At 59.9% G+C, this 7,524-nt stretch overlaps 1 protein-coding gene across 2 annotated transcripts in view; it reads left to right on the top strand.

Moving 5' to 3' along the window:
• Positions 1-3,341: 3,341 nt before the first annotated feature.
• The window catches only part of SIN3A (SIN3 transcription regulator family member A), a 37,070-nt gene continuing 32,887 nt past the window's right edge, over positions 3,342-7,524 (top strand). The window contains exon 1 of one of the 2 annotated variants that reach the window (XM_075505671.1): positions 3,342-3,384. The gene's annotated coding sequence lies outside the window, so the exon portion shown is untranslated. Of the gene's footprint in view, positions 3,385-4,493; positions 4,689-7,524 lie in introns of those variants that run through there. The other variant, XM_075505670.1, reaches the window with a different exon arrangement.

The raw sequence follows: 7,524 nt of genomic DNA, 5'->3' as shown, positions 1-7,524 counted from the left end.
TTTATTAATAATTATTTAGAAAGTGCCCAGGGTGCATTGGCCACCCTGATGACCAGGCCAGGAAACCAAACCTCTGCCTGCAAGGAGCCTCCAGGTCCCGGCTGGAGAGGCAGTGCCATGCCCTGGATGGGGAGGCCGAGCAAGCGGGGCCGGCCGCAGGATCTGCCTGCTGCTGCCTGCACCTCACGAGGCACAGTGATTTCGGGGTGGCTGGGAGGGTTTGCCTCTAATGCAAATGGAGGCAACAGCAAAAGGATGGGCGGCTGCTAACTGGAACGAGGAATCCCATTGCTGCTACATGTAACGCTCAAGGGATGGAAGCGGAGATTAAAAGAATGGAGTTGTTGGGCACTTCTGGTGTTATTTCCCTGGCAAGTACAGCTGTGGTTTGGGGAGCGTCCTGGGAGCTTTCTGCAAAACTGCCCTGTAAAATGATGGCAGTGTTGGGAAAAGGCATTTTGCTGCTGGATTTGGGAGTGAGGGCACCGCTTCTGTGCTGCCGGACCTGCAGGCATGTAGGGCGCAAAAACACACAGGCACGGCTGGGGGCAACATGGCTGGGCTGCCCAGGGGCTCCTGGGCTGACAGCCAGCCCTAGCGCCTTCAGGTGCAAGCGATGCCAGTCCTGGAGCGGCAGCTGCAGCCTGAGGCTTCGGGGCGAGGGAAGAAAAGAGGCGGCTGGTGCAAATCAAGCCCTAGAGCCTGCGGGAGAGCACATGCCCCAGAGCAGCCGTCCCCAGCGAGGCTCCCGGGTGAGAGGAAACGCCGGTGGGTGGGAAGAGCAGCACCTGTGTTTGCTCAGCTGGAGTCTGAAAAAGCCAAGGAGGCCAGCGCCTTTCTGGGGTTGGCAGAGGGGGAAGCTTTCCCCTGCGCTTGAGGTGCAGACAGGCTTGGCCATGCCGAACCGGGGCCAAACACATGGGCTGGATGGCTGGAAAAGAACCGGAGGAAGCAGGGCATCCGTCTTTAGGGGATGCATGCCCCGGCACCCACAGCTGAGTGATAGGTGGGTGTTTTGAGCATCCCTGGAGCTGTGCACGTCCTGCCTGTGGAGCGGTTTCCTTTCAGCTGGAGTGTCCCATTCTTCTAGGTACCATTTTCTGCCCCGCTGTGCTCCTTGAGCAGCATCAGCCCACACAGTCTGACCTGCAGAGCGGCTCCTCTGGCTCAGGCTGGCCTCGAGTTTCCCTCCCGGCACCCATTGCAGGGAGGCTCCAGCATCCGAGGGAACCCCTCGTCCTCAGGAGGAAGGATCCCAGGGCCCTCCCCCCTCGCTGCCAAACGTGTTCTTCACCCCAGCTGGGCTTTTTTGTTGGCACACGTGCAGAAAGCAGGGTATTTGCAGCTTGTTTTCAAGCCTGTGCTGTCGGCAGTGGCTCTCCCAGGCTCAGCGGGGCTTTCAGCAAGGTGTGGGGTCCAGACCCGAAAGCTGCAGGTGGTGCCAAGCGTCCCACGTGGCGCACAGGTGTGCCCAGCCCATCTCCCTTCCACAGGCTGCGAGTCCCAACCAAGCCCCCACTGTGGCCGTGGGTGAAGGCGGTCGCACCTTTTAGCTTGATTCCATGCGATGTGGGCACAGAGAACTGAAACATTTCTGAGGAGACCCATGTCCTGGAGTGTCACGGTAGGAATACCAGGCAGCATGGTACTGGAGGGTGTTTAATCAAAAGGCACTTCAGGTTCACGTTAATATGGTTTTTTAAGCTTAATTTTTCTTTTTTGACTTTTAAAATGTTTCCCTTTTCAACTCTTCTTGTGGTAAGATCAGCCATCAGTGGTTTTGGACTTTAAACTTGAGGTTTGGGGATTTTTAACCAGTTTGGTGGCCTTTGACAGACAAATGACAGCAGAAGACGGGGCAGGGGATTTCTTCAGCTGCCTCCACCCATCGGGCTCACCCTGGGGGGGGCAGCACGGGGCGGGGGGCGAGGAGGATTAACCAGGAGAAAACCGTGCTTAGGTGAAGACGAGAGGGAGGGAGATCACCAACACCAGCTCTGAATGGGAACTGCTTGGGTATGCTGCTGTCGTAGACAGCAGCAGCTCCCTTCGAGGAGGGATGAAGGTGCCAGTGGCAGAGGAAAGGGTTTTAAGCATTTTCCATGGGAAAACTACCCAAACACTCACCCCCCACAACTATTTCCAGGGCTGCATCTCTTGTCAAAGCCAGTGTTTTCAGTCCTCTTGCACAACACAAAGTTTTGATCCATCCACTCCTTTCCGTGCCAGCAGGTCCCACTCGGCAGCATAAATACAGATCTCTGTGGAAATGTCTGCTTCACAGGGAGATCCCAGTGTTACTGGAAAGTAAAACTTTGCGTTATTTGGAGAGCAGTGGGAGAAATGGGCCAGCAGCAGGTTTGCCTTGCCCTATCTGCAGCATCTCCCCTTGCCCAGAGCGCCCCAGGGCAGGGAAGGGCTTGGAGGGATGGGGGTCAATCACCACAGGCAAAATTCACAGCGGGGATATCCTAAACTGAAACAAGCCAAAGGATGAAAGCCAAAGCGCTGGTCAAGGCTGCAAATGGGATTTAAAGCCATTGCAGGGAAACCCCGAAGTGGCGATGCTATTTCTGCCCCCACCTGTCTCATTTGGCTTTCAGGGTTTCCTGGCTGCGTGCACACTGCCTTGCTAATTACAATTACTTTAGTGCTTGTAATTTTCCTAGTGCGCGCTGAGCCCTGGGAATTTGGAAACAGCCTGGCTCCGGAGCATTTCATTTCTCAGACCTCCTGCTTCCTTGTCACCAGCTTCTTAGACTCAGGCTCGATCCCCAGCAGCCTGTGCAGGTTCAAACACCCCTGGCCAGAGACCTTTTAGCAGCTAAGAACACACAAGAAAAAAACACAAGAGGTTTAGACCTTGTTTGAGTGAAGATGCTCGAAATACATACTTTAATAGAAGTTTAGAGTGGGTGCGTTTTTATTTTTCCCCCTCCTGAGTGCGCTCTGGATGACCAGGCGCGCAGCAGGCCTGGTGACAGCTAATCCAAAGCCAGGCCTGGCTCCTCCAGCCTTGATCTCGGGCAGTCAGGGGGCCGGTGCCTGCAGCAGAGGGGAAGCCAGCAACTCCCTCCACAACTTTGTAAACCCCGGGAGAAAAAAAAATAATAAAAGAATTAAAACCCGCAGCCGCTGTCCCAGTTCCAGCTCGTGTTTTATCAACGGCAGAGGGGACTGGGTAGCGCTCGCCCACCCCCGCGAGGGCAGGGTTTGCTGCAGGGCCGGGGGTCAGCTCCCTCCCGCCCTCCACGGTGAGGCCTCTCCCTCAGCCCCCCCCACCCCCGCCGGTGGGCGGTCCGGCCGTGACGATCGGCATCGCGGGGCCAATCCGCCCCGGGGGGAGTTCCCCTCCATTCAGGGCTCCTCGCCTGCGCGTTGAGGGTATGTAACAGCTGCTCCCCCCCTCCCCCCCGCCTCACGACAGACCGGGATTTGCTTCCCCGGGGGCGGGAAGAGGCCCGGCGCCGTCGCTGCCGTCGGGCTGAGGGAAGGAGCGACCCGCGCGCTCCAACGGCCGCCGGCGGGAAGCGCGCGGCGGGCAGCGCGCGACGCCGGGGGGGGGGGAGGGAGGGGGGGGAGTGAGTGAGTGAGTGTGTGTGTGAGGGGGAGGGGGGAGCGGCCGCCGCGCCGGCCCCGCCCCCCGCCCCCATTGGCCGCGGGGCGGCGGGCACGCCCCCGTGGCGCGCGGGCCTCTCCCTCCCGCCCCCCCCTGCCCCCCCCAGTGCGTGCGTGCGTGTGTGTGAGTGTGTCCCCCCCCACGTGTAACTGGCCCGCCCCACGTGGGGCGCTGCCATCCCGGAAGTGAAGGGGTCGGGGACAAAAGGCAGAGCCGCGCCGCCCCCCCCCCGGCCCCGCCGCCAAAGCCCCCCCCCCCCCCCCCCCCGCCGCCAACCGGCGGCGGGGGGGGGGGGGGGGGGCTTTGGCGGCGGGGCCGGGAGGGGCGGCGAGCACGTGCGCGCGCGCCGTGAGGGGGAGGGGGGCGCGCGCGCGCGCGCGCGCGGGCCGCGGCCGATGTAAACATTCCACAAAAGGGCTCCCCAGAGAGGGGGCGGGGCCTCGTCGGTCGGAGGCGTGGTCAGTGCCGCCGCGTGGGCGGGCTTCCCGACGTGACGATCGCTCTGCCTGCTCGCCGGTTGGCTGGCGCTTTTCGTCCGCCGCCAATGGGGCAGCGGAGGAGGCGGGACGGGGGCGGGGCTCGTTGCTTATACGGACATTTTTCTTCGGCGGTCGCTCCCCCCCTCCCTTCTTCCCTCCCTTCCTCTCCACATCCCCTTCCTGGGGGCCGCGGCCAATAGGGGCGGGCGAGGTGGGCGGGACCAAGGCGGCGATTGGTCGCGGGGCTGACGGGCGTGTGGCGCGCTCAATGGGCGTTCGGGGCTCCCCCCCTGCGCGGGGAGGGGCGGGATTTCCCGGGGAACAGAGAAGCGGGCAGCGCTCCGCCGCGGCGGCCGAGAGACGGTTACTCCATCTTAAACCCCCCCTCCCTCCGAGCCCCCCCCCGCCGCCCGGGGCCCCGGCGCCGCCCCCGCCCGCCCCCCCCCTCCGGGAGGAGGGGCGCGGGGACCCCCCCACCTCACCGCACCGGGGACAGCCCGCCCCCGCCGCCCGCGCGGGAGGGGCCCGCAGCGGCCCCGCCGCCCCCTGACCCTGAGGGAGACTCGGCCGCTGCCAGGGCCCGCTTCGAGGTAAAGGGGGGGGGGGGGCGGACGGACGGGGGGGGCCACCAGGCCCGGTGCCGGCCCCCTCCGGCGATCCGTAGGGGGCGGGGCCTGGCGCCGGTGCCGCGCGCGCTGGCGGGGGGGGTGCGGGAGGAGGAGGAGGAGGAGGAGGAGAGGGACGGCGGAGGAGGAAGGATGGGGGGGGCCGGTGCCCGCGGCGCGGCTCCCCGGGGAGCCCTGGCCCGCGCGGGCGCCCGCGCGTCCTCCCGCCCCGCCCCGCCCCGCCGGGCGCGAGGGGGTGTCCCGGCCCCGGCATGGCGGGAGCGGCGGGCGGAGCGTGCGGCGGCCGCTGGGCGCGCTGCGAGGCGGGCGCCTCCCTCCGCCCCTCCTCCCGCCCTCCGCCCGGTGCCGCTCCCGGGCTGCGGCGGGACCGCCCCCCGCGAGCTCTCTCCCGCATTGCACGCCCCCGGTACCGGCCGCATTGCGCGCTGGATCCTCCGCCGGCGCTGCCCCCGGGGAGCTCCTCCCCGCGCTGCCCGGCCGGGGGGGGGGTCCCGAGAGCCGGCTGGAGCCCGGGGGGGCCGCGGGGCTCCCCCGGCTCCGGTGTCCCCCCGCCCGCCCCAACTTCCTGGAGAAGTTGCCACTGGGAAGCGTTTTGCCGCTGAATAGCCGCCCGGCGGGGTCCCGCTCCGCCGCCCCTCGTACCCCTCCACCGGCTCGTACCCCGTCCAGCGCCTCCCGCCTCTTACCGGACCGCTCCCCGTGCCCCCTCCGAAACGGCACCCGGGATCGCTGAGGCTTCCCCCGTCGCTTCTCAGAGCCCCTGTTGCAGTTTTTCAGCTCAATACCGCAGCGATCCGTAAGGACCTGTTGGAGCGACGTATAGATATATGGAAACCGGAGAGCTCCTCTCGCACGCATTAATTTTTAAGCGTTTTTAATAGCAAGCTGGCATCCTTTTTTACGCATCCTCTCTGCACGGTGTTGTGCTTGAACTTGGCGGAGACTTGCACTTGATATTTCAGCCACGGTTTTTAATTCTTCAGACTGCTGTACATCCATAGGAACTATGTTAGGTTTTTTCCTGGGGTTGTAGGAGGCTGGCCGTGGGGTTTAGGTAGGTTTAAAAATACGAGCGTGCTTGGTATCTGCTTAGCTAAATACTGTCTTTTCTATGTTTTCCTGGCCGAGGTTCAGAATGAGTTTTTATAGTCATCATTTGTGCAAATCACACGTGTATTCAGTGCGCTGAGGGAAAGGGTACCTCCCAGAAGAAATGCAGTTATTTGCACCACTAAAACGATACAAAACTAAAAAATAATTTGTTGAAAGTAGCGCTGGAACAAGTGATCAAAGGCATCTCGAGCTGTGTGGGGATTTTTAATCTCCTGCGCTGTCCAGAGGAATCAAAACCTGTTTCGTGCGCTGAAGTGTAGCTTAAGGATGACCTAACACCTTACGTTTCTTTTCTAACTTGTTGCTTTTATATTCATCGGTCGTGCTAAAAGGTGTGGGGTCAGTAAACAAGTGGGAAATGCCCAACTTATTTCAGTATGGCTCTATCTGCACTTAGTCTTCCAGTCCTAACTTGTAATTAAAAAAAAAAAAAAAAAAACAGTTTCAAAGAGGTATACGTTGTTCTAAATATTGTGCCGTTAATACTATATCATAAAATGGCACCTTATGTTAATATACTAATTTTAAAGCACCTGTAAAATTCCTTCGTCACATAAAAGTGCCTTGGCAGCCTAGTGTCAGCCCGTGCTGGATCTCTGGGAGCAGAAAACCACTTTTTAGGGTCTTTTCTTCCCTGCCCGGGTGAAGTTAGCAGTTTTTCAGGCCGGTGCGCTCCTTGCAAAAGGAAGCCATGCTTTCTCACCCCAAAGTATCTCATCCTCGTCCCTCCCACCCACTGCTTCTGGTTAAGGTACATGGTCTCAGCGTGGACTTGTTTGAAAAGCTTCAACGTGGTAGCTCACCCAGTAAAATGGCAGTAATTTGCTAAAGTTTGGGGAAACTCTGGGTGATTTAGACTGCTTTTGGAAGCAGGGTGGGAAGGGGGATGCTCTCCCTGTCCTCCCCAGCCCGGATTGCCGGGGGAGCCCTCCGCGCAGGCTCCTGGCACGTGTGGCTCTTGGAGCCGGGAGCATCGCGTTGGAATTGGCAGGCGGATCATTTACGTTTCCAGGATTTATGAATCGTTTTCTGTCCAGATTGCTGTTCTGGTTTTCTCCAGCATTGGAAAGCTTTTACGGCTGTTAAAGCTGGAACAGAAAAGAGAGTCCCGTAATAGCTGTCATTTCAGCCTGTTAGGTCGGGTGTGCGCTTTTGGGGATGTGCTGCTTTTTTTGAACTCCTGTGGGGTCTTGTGTCTTCTTTTTATTTAAAATAATAAATAAATAAATAAAAGTATTCTGATAATTCTCTGTGCGCATGGGGAAAGTGTACTCAGGAACCTGGGCAAAACGATGCTAACCTCTGTCCTGAGTGTAAAGCTTGGTTTGGATTGTCTCTTTGCGGTGGAGTTTAATGCCCAGGTCGTTTGCTGCTTTGGCAAAGCACAGATCAGCGCCGTAGCAACTTGTTACCCATCTGGATGGAGATGAGTGGAGTTTATTCGTGTCCCGTCTGCCTCATGGTGGGTTCTGGCATGTAATCCGCCGGCTGTCACCCTGTCACCTTGCAGAAAACTCTCCTAACTGCTCCGAAAGCTTCACGTAATGCTTTTCCAGCACCTTTTTCTTTTGGATACTTCTCATTACTTCTTTGGTCACGGATGTGCCTCTCTGCACAGCACCCTTCTGCAGCAGGGCTGGGGGCTTATTCCCGTGTTACAGGCAAGGGATCTGGGCTGTGTGGCACC

This window comes from Mycteria americana, chromosome 6 (genome assembly GCF_035582795.1).
Source record: "Mycteria americana isolate JAX WOST 10 ecotype Jacksonville Zoo and Gardens chromosome 6, USCA_MyAme_1.0, whole genome shotgun sequence".
Classification (NCBI taxonomy): domain Eukaryota; kingdom Metazoa; phylum Chordata; class Aves; order Ciconiiformes; family Ciconiidae; genus Mycteria; species Mycteria americana.
Note: the sequence above shows the minus strand (reverse complement) of the source record. Positions and strands in the feature narration are given on the sequence as shown.